Source organism: Mastomys coucha, unplaced genomic scaffold, assembly GCF_008632895.1.
Source record: "Mastomys coucha isolate ucsf_1 unplaced genomic scaffold, UCSF_Mcou_1 pScaffold23, whole genome shotgun sequence".
NCBI lineage: Eukaryota > Metazoa > Chordata > Mammalia > Rodentia > Muridae > Mastomys > Mastomys coucha.
The window spans coordinates 8333623-8349333 of NW_022196906.1; the positions used below are offsets into that span (position 1 = coordinate 8333623).

Sequence of the window (15711 nt, forward strand, 5' to 3'; positions counted from 1 at the left end):
ACTCAGAAATCCGCCTGCCTCTGCCTCCCAAGTGCTGGGATTAAAGGCGTGCACCACTACCGCCCAGCCATAAATAAAATTTTAAATGATCATAACTTTGCTTAAAAGCTCAAAACTATCCCCTCTTTAAAAAATCCCAGACACTTTTAGAAGGACGCATGTGCAAACACTGGTTGATTGATTACTGGATTGCTGATATTTCCTTCTATGTTTTGGTCCCTGTACCACCACTACTCACAAATCTAAACAAATCTCTTCTTGCTGACTCCCTAATATTGGAGCTAACTCAACTCCCTGGGCCACCCTTCAAACCTCCAGTAAAGCCAAGGCCATAGGGTTTTGTCACCAGCCTAGAGAAGGCAGACTGGGTTTGTCTGGCTCTGCTGCTGCCTTTCCTAAGTACTCAGAGCAAGTGAGGGTGAGGATCCAGCAGGCTGGCATGAAGCAGGTAAGTCTGCGGGAGCCTCCCTCCCACAGTTCTCTCAGTAGGCTGACCCCACCTTGTTACTCCATCCTCCCTAATCTAAGAAGCCATGTGTCTGGATGCTCCCCGCACCCACCCTACCCCTCCTAGGAAAAAGATAAGAAGCTCATTCATTTTGCAAGTCTTTTGTCTCCACTTTCTTACAGCTGAAAGATATACCCTAGGAAACAGTAGCTTTGCTGCTGAATGGGGAAATGAAGACACAGCGGAGTCAGGATCTCTGCGTTTGCTTAAATCCGCATGCTTTAAGATGTTGCCTTCCTATTCATTCACTAGGGTAGTTAGTCTGCACTGAAGCTGCTTAGCTCTTCTGAGGGAAGTCTGCAGATGACTTCTGGTCACTCTGTTGGCAGAGCACAGACACCATACTAAAGTGTCTTCAATGCCAAGGGCCACCGAAGGATAGACTGCAGGCCTAGGACATGACCAGAGAAGTGGGGTTCTTAGATGATGAAGGAGATAAAGGCTAAGAGAGGGGAGAGGAGAATGGAGAACAATGAGAGTCAGAGGACATAAACATCCTGGTATTGGGGAGAAACTAGGACTGGAGTGCCTCACAGCAAACTGCAAGCTAGTCTCGCTGCCACCAAAAGGGCTCCACGGAGGACACTGAGTGGGGGGGCCTCTGCTTGTGTTCAGACCACATGGGGCTCACTGGACCCTACAATTCCAGGATCTTTTACTTTTGAATAAAAGAGTCTGATATTTTAGTTTTTCTTGGGGTTCTGTGTGTTTTATCCTTCCAGGGAGCTCATCATTTCAGGAGGAAACAGGAGGCTTTGTTTATGAAGGATTAAAGATCCTCAAAAATGAGTTCCGATCCCTTGGAGTATACAGCTTATCTAGGGTACCCTTGTTAGACGGAGTCCCTTTCCTGCTTTTTCTACTGAGTGGTTCTGGACTGTCAGGAGACTGACTTGGTGATTCTGATCTGAAGGTTTGCTATCCATACTTCCTGGGTATGTGGGGAACAGACCAGGCGGGAAGGGCCAGGATGGCTGGTCTGTGGAAGGCTGCTGTGTTGGCACTTCATCTGGCTGCTTCCTTTGGTTCTGGGCACCAGCAGAGGTGGCACGGAACATGGAGCAGCCATGCAAAGCAAACTTTCTGAACTAAAATCACAAAATCCGTGCCAACAGCCTCCTCCAACCCGCACCACACAGTAGAGTTAAACAGGAAAGGGTCCTAAATTATCAAGGTACCTTGGTCACAGGATCTCACCTTCCCGAGACCTGTTTTCAGTGGACAGAGCTTCACATTTCCTCCAGTAATGACAGATTTGATGGAACGAAAAAAGAATGGAAACTCAAGACAAGTTGAAATAACAGACTCCACAGAGGTCTAGGAATTGAGGCATACCCTGGAACTGCTGGGATTAGAGATGGCCCCCAAAAGACAGGGGTATGGGACTGTGTGAGCCACACTTGACCTGTCCCACCAAGGTATGGCACACACCTCATGTGATAACTTCTTCCAGTTCCTGATACCTGTCCTTCATGACCCAAACTTGCACAGGGATCATTTAGGGCCTCCCTGGCCACCTCATTAACATTTAGCAGCAGCTTCAACAATCATCTGATGTGGTTTGAATGTGATCCGTCCCCACCAGGTCATGTGATTGCACACTCAGTCCAAACAGCTGCTGTTTGGGAAGGTTATGGACCCATTAGGAAGAAGAGCTAATGGAGGAAATGTATCGCTAGGGGCAGGCCATGAGACTTTATAGCCCTCCTCATGTCCTGTCCCATCTCTGCATTCTGACTGGCCCAGATTTGTGAACAAATTGGCACACCACAGCTGTGCCTCACTTTCCCCAACATGATGAACTAACTGTACCTTCAAATTACAACTAAATCTTACCCTCAGCTATCTGTTTGCATACAGTGATGAGAGAAGCAGCTAAGACTTAAACACTGAAGTGACAGATCTGTCCAGGTGACCTTTGTGCACTGTATACAGAGTGTCTTTGTATTTTTCAAATGCTGATTTCTGTGCGTGCAGAGAGTTGAGTGCGGAATGGACTTTGGTATTGCTATTCATGTGCCTGCATCAAGCACGGGCTCTCTCCCTTTCTAATTGGTTCAATAAAAAGCAGATAGCCTACAGCAGAGGAGAGAAAAGGCTGGCCTTCCAGCAGAGATAGGAACTCTTGAGAAAGAGTCTCCTGTGGAAGATTTCACCAGCCAGATGTGGAGGAAGAAGCTGGCTGGGAGTGAAAGTGAGAGGTAATTAAAAAGCCATGAGGCAGAATATAGATTGATACTTATACGCTAGTCTAAGTTATAACAGCTGGCTGGGAACAAAGGAGGCTAAGCCTGAAGCTATAGTTAATAAGTCACCCAGTCTTTATTCAGAGCTGGGGTGGGCATAGAAAGTCCATAACAGTTATACAAATCCAATTTACTCACTTTTCATCCTAGTCCCCCTTACAATAGGCTACACACAACTATAGCTACAGAAGGGCTGCCTGTGAGGCCGGTGCTCATCTTGGTCCTATCAGCTGTAGACGACTGAAGACAGCTGAAAATTGCTTTTCCCTCCTGCAGGGACCCCAGAAGTGCTCACCATTGTAGGCCTGATTTATCTGACTATGACCTTAGATCAGTACACTACTAAATTCAAATTAATGTGGATGCCACAAGCCAAAATTAAAACAGAAAAGAACTAGAGAAATTGAATCCCGTATTAAACTGCTGGCAAAAACCCTCACAAAATGGCAGAGAGTACTTCTTTCAAATGCTTGGAGGTCTTCACGGCTGTCCGATCCCTTCCTTTCTGCCTTGGTCTCTTTTCCACATTTTACATCTTACTCTATCTGACACAGAACTAGCTTCTACTTCAGTGACTCTCTTTCAGCTATATCTAGCTTAGATTTTCCATCACAGTGAGACATTTTCCCTAGAATTTGTCTCAGCCCTACCCTCTAGTGCCTTTTATCTATTGGAAGTTTGAACACACTTATTTTAATGTTCCCCGAAAGATGGTCTGCTTCCTTTGGGTGTCATGGTTTGTTTATTTACTTATTATTTGTAGGTGTGTGTTGGGATTCCAGGTCCTCATCTTACAGGCTTAGCCCTCTACACTGTGCCATCTCTACAGCCCCCTTTTGGTTGGCTTCTGCTAATTGGCTTTCAGGTGGTATCTAAGCGCTTCGCAGCACCCGCTGATAAATAGGTCTTTCTAAGGGCCCAGTGGGTTGTGTGGTGAATCAACACTAGTTACCCTAGTCAGGACGCTACAGACTTCAGTGACTCTGGACTAGCTTCAGAACGATTTCCTCAGTCCAGGATTTCTCATGGAGAAGGGAGGGCAGAGTTGCTGCTGCTGAGGTCAGGGGCCTGTTCCACACTGCCAGGCAATTCCTCACAGTGTGCCTGCAAACCAGGGCATCTTGCTGGACTTACCAGGACTGCAGCCCTTTCTCAGCTCAGCTCCCAGCGGTTCCCAGAGAGCCCCATTGAGCTTCCATGCCACAAGCATGCAAGAAGCCTTTATCTCCTGTCCCTGGGCATGTCAATGCCCAGTCCCAATGGTCCCACTGGCTCCCTATAGATCCCTTTCACCACTTCTTACATAGTTTCCATACCTAAGAATTTCATTTCCTTTTTGCTCAAATATGAATTTAAATTTTTTTAAATTGCACATATGCTGTGGCAGTCAGAGAGAGAACTCCTCCCATGCCCTAGCTCCTGACAGTGCTCAGGTCTAAACAGTATCTCTGCAGCAGACCTTTGACCCTTTCCATTTTGCTGGACATTCATCATCCCCAAATGTCTCTGAGCCGGGTGTCAGGGTGCACACATTTAGTCCTAGCACAAGGAGGCAGATGCTTGCTGTAGCATTTTCTCTGTCCAATCACATTAGGGCAGTGACAAGCCTGTGATTGGACAGGAATAGAGAGGTGGAGGAGCTAGAGTTGGAGGAAGAAAAAGGTCAGGAGAGGAGGAGAAGGGTCAGGAGCAGGAGATGTCATCATGGAGACAGACAATGAGGATGAACCAGACCCCACGAGGTTATACAACTAAGCAGGTTCTTACAAAATAGATTAATTGGGTTAGAATATGTGGTTCTAAAATTATTGAATTGGAATCTTGTAAATTGTGATTTTATTATTATATAAATCTGATTGGATATTAAGGCGTTAAGAGGCATGCTTTACTTACAGGGTCTTAAGCGCAATTTAGATGAATGATTGTGGGAGTGTGTAAAGAGTTGCATGCCAGCGAGATGTAGCTTGCTTGGAGGAAATAACAAAAACCCGCTGGAGCTTTAGTATTGAGGATGAACGGTATCGGCTTAAAAACGTGGCACGGCGGGAAAGAGAGATTGCGGGGTAGATTCATTTTTTATAATTCCCGCAACAGATGCTCATCGATCTTTGAGTTCAAGGCTAGTCTGGTCTACATAATGAGTTCTAGGATAGCAAGAGTTACATAGAGAGACCCTGTCATTAAAAGATGAAAAGAGGGCTGGTGAGATGGCTCAGTGGGGAAGAGCACCGACTGCTCTTCAGAAGGTCATGAGTTCAAATCCCAGCAACCACATGGTGGCTCACAACCACCCGTAATGAGATCTGATGCCCTCTTCTGGTGTGTCTGAAGACAGCTACAGTGTACTTACATATAATAAATAAATAAATCTTTAAAAAAAAAAAGATGAAAAGAACTTAATTTGTTTAAATCTCTTTTCTCAGACTGGCTTCTGAGGGGGCTGGAATGAGTATGTAACAGCACCTTCAGTGAAGGTGCCAAGAGTCTGACAGGAGCCCCCCCACACACACACACACCGGTTCTAATTTGCTTTCTGTTGCTGTCACAAACACCAGGGCCTAAAGCAACTTAGGGGAGGAGAAGGCTTATTTTCCTCACACTGCCAAGTCACCAACTGTCATGGGTGAAGGTCAGGGCAGAAATGTAAGGCAGGAGCCTGAGACAGAAGCAAGGAAGGATGGCTGTTTGCTAATTTGAGCTCTGCTTTGCTCAGCTGGCTTCCATGTATAGCCCAGGAACAGGGCTGCCCACCGTGGGCTCTCAGCCCGCCCAGGAACGGGGCTGCCCACCGTGGGCCCTCGGTCTCCTATATCAGCTAGTAATCAAGACAACCCCCCACAGACATTCCTGAGCCAACCTGTGTAGGCGGTGCCTCAAGTGAGGCTTCTCACAGCTGACTGTAGGCCGAGTCAAGTGACAACCGAGGCCAAAAATGTCACCATCACCAACACAGGGCTATGGGGACTCCCAGACTGTCCCCAAATCACATGGGACAGCTTTTGAAACACAGGATTCTATTACTCAAAATGAAAAATAGTTAAGAGTGTGGGCGATTCAGACGTTCTTAATATACTCTCTGACCTGCTATCACCTGAAAAGCAGGTATAATTTTCTACACCCTAGAGACACAGTTTAATGATCTGCTTACTGCAACTGCCGTAAATTCATGACAACATAGATCCCTGAGGACAACACAACACCTACGACAGAAGAAGCACCTTCAGATAAGGTATAGTGTCCGGGTTATAGGGCTCCACCCCCTGGCAGCCCTAGATTTACTGGTTCCCCAGGGACATCTCTGTAGGGAGAGAATATACAGAGCCTAATCTGCCTCCCCGCTGACCTCATCCCCCTGGACTGCTGATGTAATGTGATGGAGTGCCTGTAGCTAATGCAGCAGCAGCAGCCGTCTCCACTTTACCAGTCCGCATCCTCACAATAACCTTAAGTACATTCCTTTTCCACTTCAGCACCAAGAGAAAAGAGTTTCTCAACAAGCTTGTGTTTGCTTAACAGATATTTAAACCCATGACTTTTAAACCTATGGCATATCTTTTGTGTTTCCTCCAGAATTAAATAGTATGCCAAATTTGTGATTATATTCATGTTAGAAAAGTGAAGAGTTGACACTTTAAAAAGCTTATGAGAGGGGCAATATCTGTACATTCAACAACACTTGTTAGGGCTGTATGGTGTGACCTACTGAAGGAATCCTGCACTGGGGTAAAACGACAGCCATGACTCACTGGTCTACAAGACTATTCTTCTAGGCCTATGTTCAGAGCTTCTCAAGCAGTGAATCAGGAAGTCCCTCATCTGAACTCAGCACTCTGGCTCCTTTATCTAGGGTAGGGTTAGTCTTAGCCTCTAGAACAGCCATTCTTTCCCAACTCATAATAACGAATAAAAACCTCTTAGAAGTTATTAACTTAATTCCACCAATCAAAGAGCTAAATGCGTCACCAGAGACCATCTTGCATCTGTAGAAAAGCCGCCTTCACTTCCATGAACCTGCCTCTCTGGCACACCCAGAAGTGCATTTTAAACTTGCCTTGATTCATGATGCTTTTTGTTCTGTAAAACTATAAAAACCTTGTGAGACTGCTTCCATATTGGAACATGAAATTTTGAGTAACCTAAATGCGTCTTTCAGGGCCACAGTCACTCAAAATGGCTCCAGAATAAGCTATCTCTTACTCTGTCTAAGGCACATGCCTTTTATTTCTAGCATAAGAAAGCAGAGGCAGACAGATCTCTGAGTTCAAAGCCAGCATGGTCTACAGAGAAAGTTCAAGGACAACCGGAGCTACATAGAAAAACCTTGTCCTGAAAAACCAAGAAAAAGAAAGAAAAAAGAAAGAAAGAAAAGGAAAAGGATGAGAGCTGTGGATCTAACATTTCCATCAGTCCCAGCATTTACCCATCTGTCTGACCTGCTGAGCTGAAGGGTCAAGGCAAGTGTCCAACAGTCTCTGCTCCACACCTGGCACAACAGCCTACCCAAGGATGCATGCAGGACTCATCACAACTTACAAAAGAGACTGGGGAGAGAACGGACTGTCCTTTCTCTGTTGCTGCCTCACAAACTTCCACTAGGAAAAGGTAGTGCTGATGAAGAATCATCAAAGTGGTTTTTAAACTTGGATGGGCTGCCTTGGCAAGGGTGGAGTTTCCTTCCCCTGGAGAATTTTAAGCCACAACCAGATAAGCACTCACAGGGGAGCTGACCCAGTGAACACCAGTTTAACTGGGGACAGAGCCTTCCTACGGCTTTGTTTTATTTTATTTTATTTTAACAAGTCTTTGAATAATAGAGCGGGCTGAATGGTGTGTGTTCTGCTGAGTGAGGATGAGGAGCAAGTAAGCTCGAGCTCTCACATGGACACATACACACTCCCTGCCCATTACCACTAGGTGGAAAAAGTCCCTCCTTACCAGGAAGGGCAAGAACCCTGAGCTAGAGCATCAATCAATCTGCTTTTTTTAGACCCAGAAATCAAGAGGTTTCCATTTCCTGTGCTGAGTGTCTGGTACTGAAAAGGGACTGCTGGCCTTCTTCCTGGTGAATCACCTTCCTCCGGGCTCCCTGGCCACACACACCTTCCTGCTCTGGCTTCTAGCAGCCAGCCTGGCTGGGCACACCCATGAGTTAAGTGCTGTATGACCTGCAGGGATGCTCAGACCAGCTTCTCATCAACTGACTCAGAATCGCTGGGGAAAAAGAAATTCCACTTCAGACTTTTTTCTTGAAAAAGAAATTAAAATAGAACACACCAATTCCAACCTGGCAGTCAGTGTTGGAAAGGAAGCCCCAGGGGGAGGCCAGCACCAGGGCAAGCCAGCTCTCTGGGGACTGCTCTCTGGCTGCCCCTGCTCTCGCTGAGGTCCCCATTCAATCTCCTGGGAACTTAAGAAAGCATGGTTCTTCTCAGGCCTTCCCAGCTTGCAGAATCCTCTCAGGTTATAAATCCAGTTGTCTTGGGCTTCTTCCCTATGACACCGAGTCTCTTTTGCACCGGACATTGCTTGCTTTTTCAGAGCAACCACTTTTGACAGTCACATGCAGTACTGAATTCAGAGTGTCAGCTAAAGCTAGGAGCCCCCATTCCTAACATCTTAAATCGCTAGTTCTCCAAATTCAGTTCATCTATAAACACACCAATCCCTGTTAGAATGCAGATTCCTGGGTTCAATCCATGGAACCCATGAAGAAGAGAACTTCTCCCAATGCTGTGTCCTGTACACTGTGGCACACATGCACACCTGCACCCACCCCCACCAGGTATAAACACAAACACAAACATACTGTTTAATTTGGGGGAGAAAACAAAACTTTAAGGATCACGGTCATCTGGTTTCCTGAAATTTCTCAGCCTGGTTCCTTTGAGACTTGAGTAGTTTGTCTCCTTTCCTGTATCTGTGAATCTTCTAGTGTGTTCTCATGTCAGACCCACCCCACCCCCATGTACCCATGCATGCGATTAAAAGTAGACGAGTCTATAACTCTTGCATCAGTGAAGCTAAGTATCAGGGATCCTGTTATTAGAGAATCCAGTAAGCCTGGTATGGGTAAAGGACAGGGGCCTTGCAGACAATGCAAACTTCTAGGTAGCAGGATAAAACTGGGAAAACAAGTGCAGAGGCAAGTTGTCTTGGTCCTTGCAGTTGGGAGGTGAGAAGGGCATTTCAGAGGACAGCAGCAAAGAGCCTGGTCAACAAACTGCCTGGGCACAGGACTCTGCCTGAGGGACCAAGGTCAGTTCCAACTGAAAACTCACAACAGTTTTATGGAAGGCATCTCCATATTAGATTATCACTGTAATGGAGCGCCGAAGCCAACGAGTCCTTGCCTAGCACGTATGAAGTTCTAGCTTCCATGCTAACACTGAGATAGAGGAAAAGGAGAGGGGATGGAAGTGGAATGAGAAGGAAATATGGACATCTGCCTTACAGACTGCAAGGCTTTGAGCAATGGTGACTCCTGACTACCTCCTGTTCTGTACGACGAAAAGACCATAATTCTCTTTGCAGAGACATTGGAAAGGGAAGGAGGGCAGGGCTGCTTCTAGTCACCTACAAGTCATCTATTTTTCTGAAAGAAAGGCAGGATAGAGTAGACTGCATTTGAAGCCATTCAGCTCTTCTGTGCCTAAGTTAGGACATGCAGTAAATTGTTTCTGCTTATCTACAAGTTTGCCCACCGACAGGGCCCATACAGCCTTTTCCTAGGGCACAATGATTACTTGAGAGACATCTTTGTTGAGGTATCACAGAACTTTGGTTACTAAGATGAGGAGTATGAAATGGTGCATGCATTTCTAAGTGCAATGGAAATTTCTGGACTGTTGTACACACATATCTACACCTACACAATCTATGAAGACTGGTTATCTTTGAAACATGAGATCTGTTTTTTATATGCTTTAAAAAAATCTCAAAATAAAATTTGACCATGAGCATATGTTACCTTTGTATACACTGAAAGATCTAAATAGTATAAACAATGACAGGGGCCATCATCAGCCAAAGGCTCGGCTAAAAAATTCTCAGATTCACCTTTGGCAGCTGGGCCATACAGGAGTTAGGACAGCACCCCTTTCAAACACTAATTAACACAGCTCAAACCACTGGGGCTAAGTGCTCAGCAACTGCCGACATTTGTCATTCACAAATATACTGAGTACTGGTGCTGCACCAGATCAGAGGCTGGAAATTTATATCTCATGAGCCAATCCAACTCTTTCATAAATAGGGTGTTTCTATATTGCTTGTGGCTGTTTTGTTAAAAATAGTTGAATAATTGCATCAGAGTCATCTGACCTATACCACCTAAGGCTGCTACCCCCAGAGTTAGGCAGTGATGTCTAATGAGGAGCTACCATAGCCCTGGCCTATCTCAGTAGGTCCTGGAGTCAAGTCATGTGGTACTCAATCACAGAAATAGCTGTGTGGTTGTAACATGCTGGCAAAGACAAGTATAGGGGTGACATAATAGAGTATTTTGATGTGGTGGTTTGGATGAGAATGACCCCCATAGGCTCATATGTCTGAATGCTTGGTCCTCAGTTGGTGGAACTGTTTGGGAAGGATTAGGAAGTATGGTCTTGTTGGGGGAAGTGTGACAATTGGAGATCTGAAGTTTCAAAATACTCATGCCATTCCCCGTGTGCCCTCTCTGTATCCTCTTGTGAATCAATATGTGAGCTCTCAGCTGCTGCTCCAGCCCTCTCTCATTGTGCCTTCACTCTGTCATCATGAACTCTAGCGCTCCAGAATCATAAGCCCAATTAAACTCTTCTTTTACAAGCTGCTTCATGATGTTTTAACACAGCAATAGGAACCCTAACTAAGACATATGGGCAATTGACTTCGCTAGGAATACTATAGAAAGCCAAAAGCAATACACAGAGATTGAAGTGTATCCCAAAGCCATGTGACGGGACATATATGAAAGACGTAGAAATAATAACCAGAACGAAGCCCTGGCCTCCAGAGCTGAGAGAATGGTAAGGCATGTGAATCCAGATAAGGTGGGAGGAGGGCAGTATCAGGCAGGACAACTCTGTGCGCTGTGATAAGGAGCTGTGTCTTTATCAAAGAGAAATGGGGCACCCTAAAGAAATAAGGAGAATGTTCTGAGGACTTCTCTAGCTTCAAGGTAGGGCAGAGAGGGGCCAGAGGGGCCAGGAGGGATGGGCTGATTTCAACCTTCAGGAAGCTGAGTTGCAGCTTTCAAAAGCTGGGTGTATGGATCACAGAATTGAGATGGCAAAGGTCATAGGAATGAAGTTAATGCAACTCAGGTGCAGAAAGAAAGGCCACTGGCTATCTCAAACTGCCCTCATCATTTTAATAGGTATGTCTGATGCTGTTTCCATGATAGCAGACAAAACAGAAATATCCAAGAATGAGGACAAGACATGAGTTCATAAACTTGGCTTCCTTTCTCCATGCTTCCATTTATCTTGACACAAACAGTGGATGTTCAGTCTTACAAGAACACACATGGTAGCTGTAAAGGTTAGCTTTAACTGACAACACAACCTAGAATCACCTGGGAAGAGAGTCTCAATAGGGAATTGTCTATACTGGGTTAAACTGTGGATATCTGTGGAAGATCATCCTAAGTTAGTTAATGTGGAAAAACCAAGCCCATTTTAAGTGGCACAATTCCCTAGGCAGGGAGTTCTGAACTGTATAAAAAGTGGAGAAATAGAGCTGAGCACAAGCAAGTGAGCAAGCATGAATGTATTCATGTCTGTCTGCCCTTGACTATAGATGTGCTACGACTAGCTGTCTGAAGTTTCTGCCTTCATTTCCACATAATGATAGACTGTGACCTGGAATTATGAGCTCACATTAACCTCTTTCTTCCCTAAATTGCTTCTTTTCAGGGCAACAAAAATGAAACACATGGGCACCATTTTCTTAAAGGGTCCTGTTCAGTCGTGCATACTGGTCCATTCAATCAACAATTGGATTTGACTCTATTCCTTTCCTCTATTAAGAATGTTAAGATAATGAACTGCAGGGTTCCTGGAGCCCCCATTGCCCTCTCAGGTTTTCACAGGACAGCATATTAGCCAAGCTAATGTGGGCTAAGGATCAAGATAGGCTCTTGAGTAGATGAAAGCTGTCAGCATGCTTCCTCCAGTCATAAACAGACTTCTGCACTTTGGCAGAGGTGGGAATGGCCTAAGTTGAAGAAAACGGAACTCTGATCTAGGAGGAGGCCACCACAAGGTGTGGTGGTGACAAGAGGCCACCACAAGAGACAAATAGACCTCTGACCCTTAACCTGACACCTGTTAAAAACAGGCATTCAACATCTTCATCCTAAAACTCTAGATTAGGCCACAAAGCAGAGTATTTACTGACCAAAAGAAGCCCCTTCAGAGTCAACTAAGTTAAAACTCAGGCACCCCCAAATAAGAAAGACAAGGGGAAATAATTTAAAAACAAAACAAATAAAAGCTCAGATAACTCCTCTTTCCTTGCTTGGTCTCAGCTGAGAGCAAAAGAACGAGTCACTAACCTTGGTTTGGTTTGCTGGAAGTAAAGGCTCCTTGGAAAAAACGTGGTCCTTTATGGTAGAAGTAGCTCACTAGGGGCTAGGCTCTGAAGGCTCCATCTCTGCACCTAGCAACTCTGGGCCTCTTGGTGTCTGACTACGTGATTGCATGTCCTTAGCCTGATGCTCCAAACACAAATAATAGAACCATCCACTCTGTCTTTCCCATGACGCTGGACACATGGGGCAAAGCAAAGCTCCTGCCGTAAGTTGCTCCTGTCCAGTGCTCACAGTGACACAGTGGCAGTAACCTGCTCCTGTCCAGTGCTCACAGTGACACAGTGACAGTAAGATGTTCCTGTCCAGTGCTCACAGTGACACAGTGACAGTAAGCTGCTCCTGTCCCCTATGTGCTCACAGTGACACAGTGACAGTAAGATGTTCCTGTCCAGTGCTCACAGTGACACAGTGACAGTAAGATGTTCCTGTCCAGTGCTCACAGTGACACAGTGGCAGTAAGCTGCTCCTGTCCCCTATGTGCTCACAGTGACACAGTGACAGCTGTTCCTGTCCAGTCCTCACAGTGACACAGTGACAGGAAGCTGCTCCTGTCCACTGTGTGCTCACAGTGACACAGTGACAGTAAGCTGCTCCTGTCCAGTGCTCACAGTGACACAGTGACAGTAAGCTGCTCCTGTCCAGTGCTCACAGTGACACAGTGACAGTAAGCTGCTCCTGTCCAGTGCTCACGGGGACGCAGTGAAATAAGGAATCTGATTCCTTCACATGGGCCTAATGCCTGCTAGAGAAGCTGTCTTCTTTTAGCCCCTAAAGGTATCTGATGAACAACTGAAACCATAGTAAAAGCTTGGCATCTCTGTCTTCATATTGTGTCCGCCCCCTCTGCTGTTTTAGCCTCTGAGTCATGGACACATGTTGATAACTTGAAACTTTTTTCTGACATCGTAGGCATGGTTAACTTGGCCTGTTAACCATGAATGCTTACTCCTCCTTGTGCTTTCTTGCCTGCTTAAGCATTAACCTATCAGACCAAACCACAGGACTAGGGCCCTGCAGCAAACAGAGTATCAGTTCCTAGATGAAGTCATGAGCCATGAGCCCACTACACACAAAGCCAGAATGGAAACACCATTGAAAGTCATGCCCTTGACTGAGGAAAAGCCACCAAGCTCCAGGCTTCCCCACCTCAAGTCAAGCAGCCTGATGATACCTTTGGCCACAACCTATTCCCTTCACCTCTCAAGCTGAACTGCCCATTAGTATTTAGCCTGTCTTGTATGTAGTATGTGGATCAATCTCCTTTCTTTCTTCCACATTGTAAGGTAGTCCACTTGTATCACCTCATCTGGTCCTTGAGGTAGGCTCACTCCATTACTGACTTAGTAAGTTTCAGAATGTGCTAGGCTCAATTCCCTGAAAAGCTAGACATCCTGCAGGATTGGAGACAGTATAGCAATCTTCACTGAAATCTTGAAGGTGTCTCACATTTGGAATGTCCAAAACCAAGCCCCCCCCATAGACACACACACACACAGAAAGAGAGGGGGGGGGAGAGAGATTGAGGTATGACTGATATATCAAGAAACAAACATAAGTAATATGTACAATTTTGAGATTTAGTCCACGTGAACACCTTGGTGTCAATATGCAAAGGTGGCCAGCATGTGTAACGCCTTTCAAGGTTTCTTTGTGTCTATGTGTTTTTGCTGCAGTGAATGACATGAGATCTATCCTCTTTAGACGACTAGTTATAGTGACAACTTTGGAGTTTGTTTCATTTGAAAAGCACACAAACATTATAAGTATGTTTTCATTTGATCCCAGGTGTGGGGCGTGGGGCTGCTGAAGACTGTCCACAGTTGCTCACTATGCTTTCCCTTGTGCTCTAGCAGGGTACGATTTTGCCAGCTGCAGAGTTTTGAGATTGTGTGATGTTTGGAATTCTGGGGACTTTTCAGAGGGTATATAAATGCAAGAGCCCCAAGAGGTGGTGGGTTGTTGGTTGTTTTTGGTCACGATTAAGTAGCCGTGTACAAAGGAGAAACAAAAGGAGAAATTAGATATCCTGCCAGCAAAGATTAAACTTGCCACAAGGAACTCAATGCCCCTAATCAGCAGGAAGTCGTCTAATAATAATATCACCGCTTTTCTGACCCCTGGCTTTATTTAAGGATCTCTTCTCTTTCCTTTTTCTCTCTTATCCACTGTTAGGGGTTAAAGGGTGGAGACCGGTGGAAGAAGGAAGAACTGACAAAGTCAAAAAGACTAGCTACAGTTAGTATTAATTATAAAGTTGACAAAGTTAGAATTTCTTGAAACATGGACCTCTGAGAATTGTCTATGGGGGATTACCTTAATTAGGTACCATTCCCTAGGCAGTGGATCTCAGTGCGCATGAGAGTAGAGGAAGCAAGCTGGGTGACACCTGTACTTCCCTGTAATGGAAATTGTAAGCCATGAAACAAAGAAAGACTATTAACTACTCTTTCTGTGTGATGAACAGCATCCTGTAGGCTCACACTGTACAGACTTCAAGGAAGAAAAGCTATATATCCTGCAGGATTGAAGAGACAGTATAGCAATCTTCACTGAAATCTTGAAGGTGTCTTACATTTGGGATGTCCAAAATCAAGCCCCCCCATAGACACACACACACACACACACACACACACACACAGAAAGAGAGAGAGAGAGAGAGAGAGAGAGAGAGAGAGAGAGAGAGAGAGAGCTTTCTTCTTCAAGGAAGAATCCATCCAGTGTCACTAAACTGTACTCATCAAATGGCAGCCCATCCCATGTCCCCCACCTCTAGTAGCCACTGTAGGTCCTTGCCCTTTCAGGCAAAACCAGCTCTCAATAGCTCTCAAACTGGCTCTTCCAGGACTGTCCTCTCAGTCACAGGAATCCCACTGCATCATCCACAACTCCACCCATCCTCCTACCCAAAGATCCCTAGTCCTTTCTTCAAAACACATTGGGAACCATGCTGTTGTGTGTCACAGCCCTCCAAACTCTGACCTAGCAAGCCATCACTGTCTCTTGTTGAAAGGCAGACACTCCTAACTAGTCTCCATTTCTACTCTTGATCCTTTAAGACTGTTATGGCAACACCAAAACCATTCTAGTAAATATGACCTGAATCACAGTGTCAACCTCTGCTCAGAGCCAAGCCATTTCACATGGTGGAAAACCTGTTCCTCGAAACAGCCCACAGGACCCCGAGTGACGCAGCATCTCTCCCCACCTCCAGAACTCATCTCCTGCTAAGCTTCAGACAGCCAAGCTGGCCTCTCCATTCCTCCTCATGCAAGGATCACACATACCAGACAGCCTTTGTACTTACAAAGCCTTTTGTCTGGAATATTCTTGCCCTAGATATCTGCTCAAATGGCTTCCTCTCTCCCTTCCCAAAGTTATGTTCTTAA

At 45.5% G+C, this 15711-nt stretch overlaps 1 protein-coding gene across 1 annotated transcript in view; it reads right to left on the minus strand.

Annotated features, from left to right (window-relative positions):
• Positions 1–15711, minus strand: part of Endod1 (endonuclease domain containing 1) — a 28480-nt gene that overhangs the window by 5412 nt on the left and 7357 nt on the right. The gene's annotated exons all lie outside the window — the stretch shown is intronic.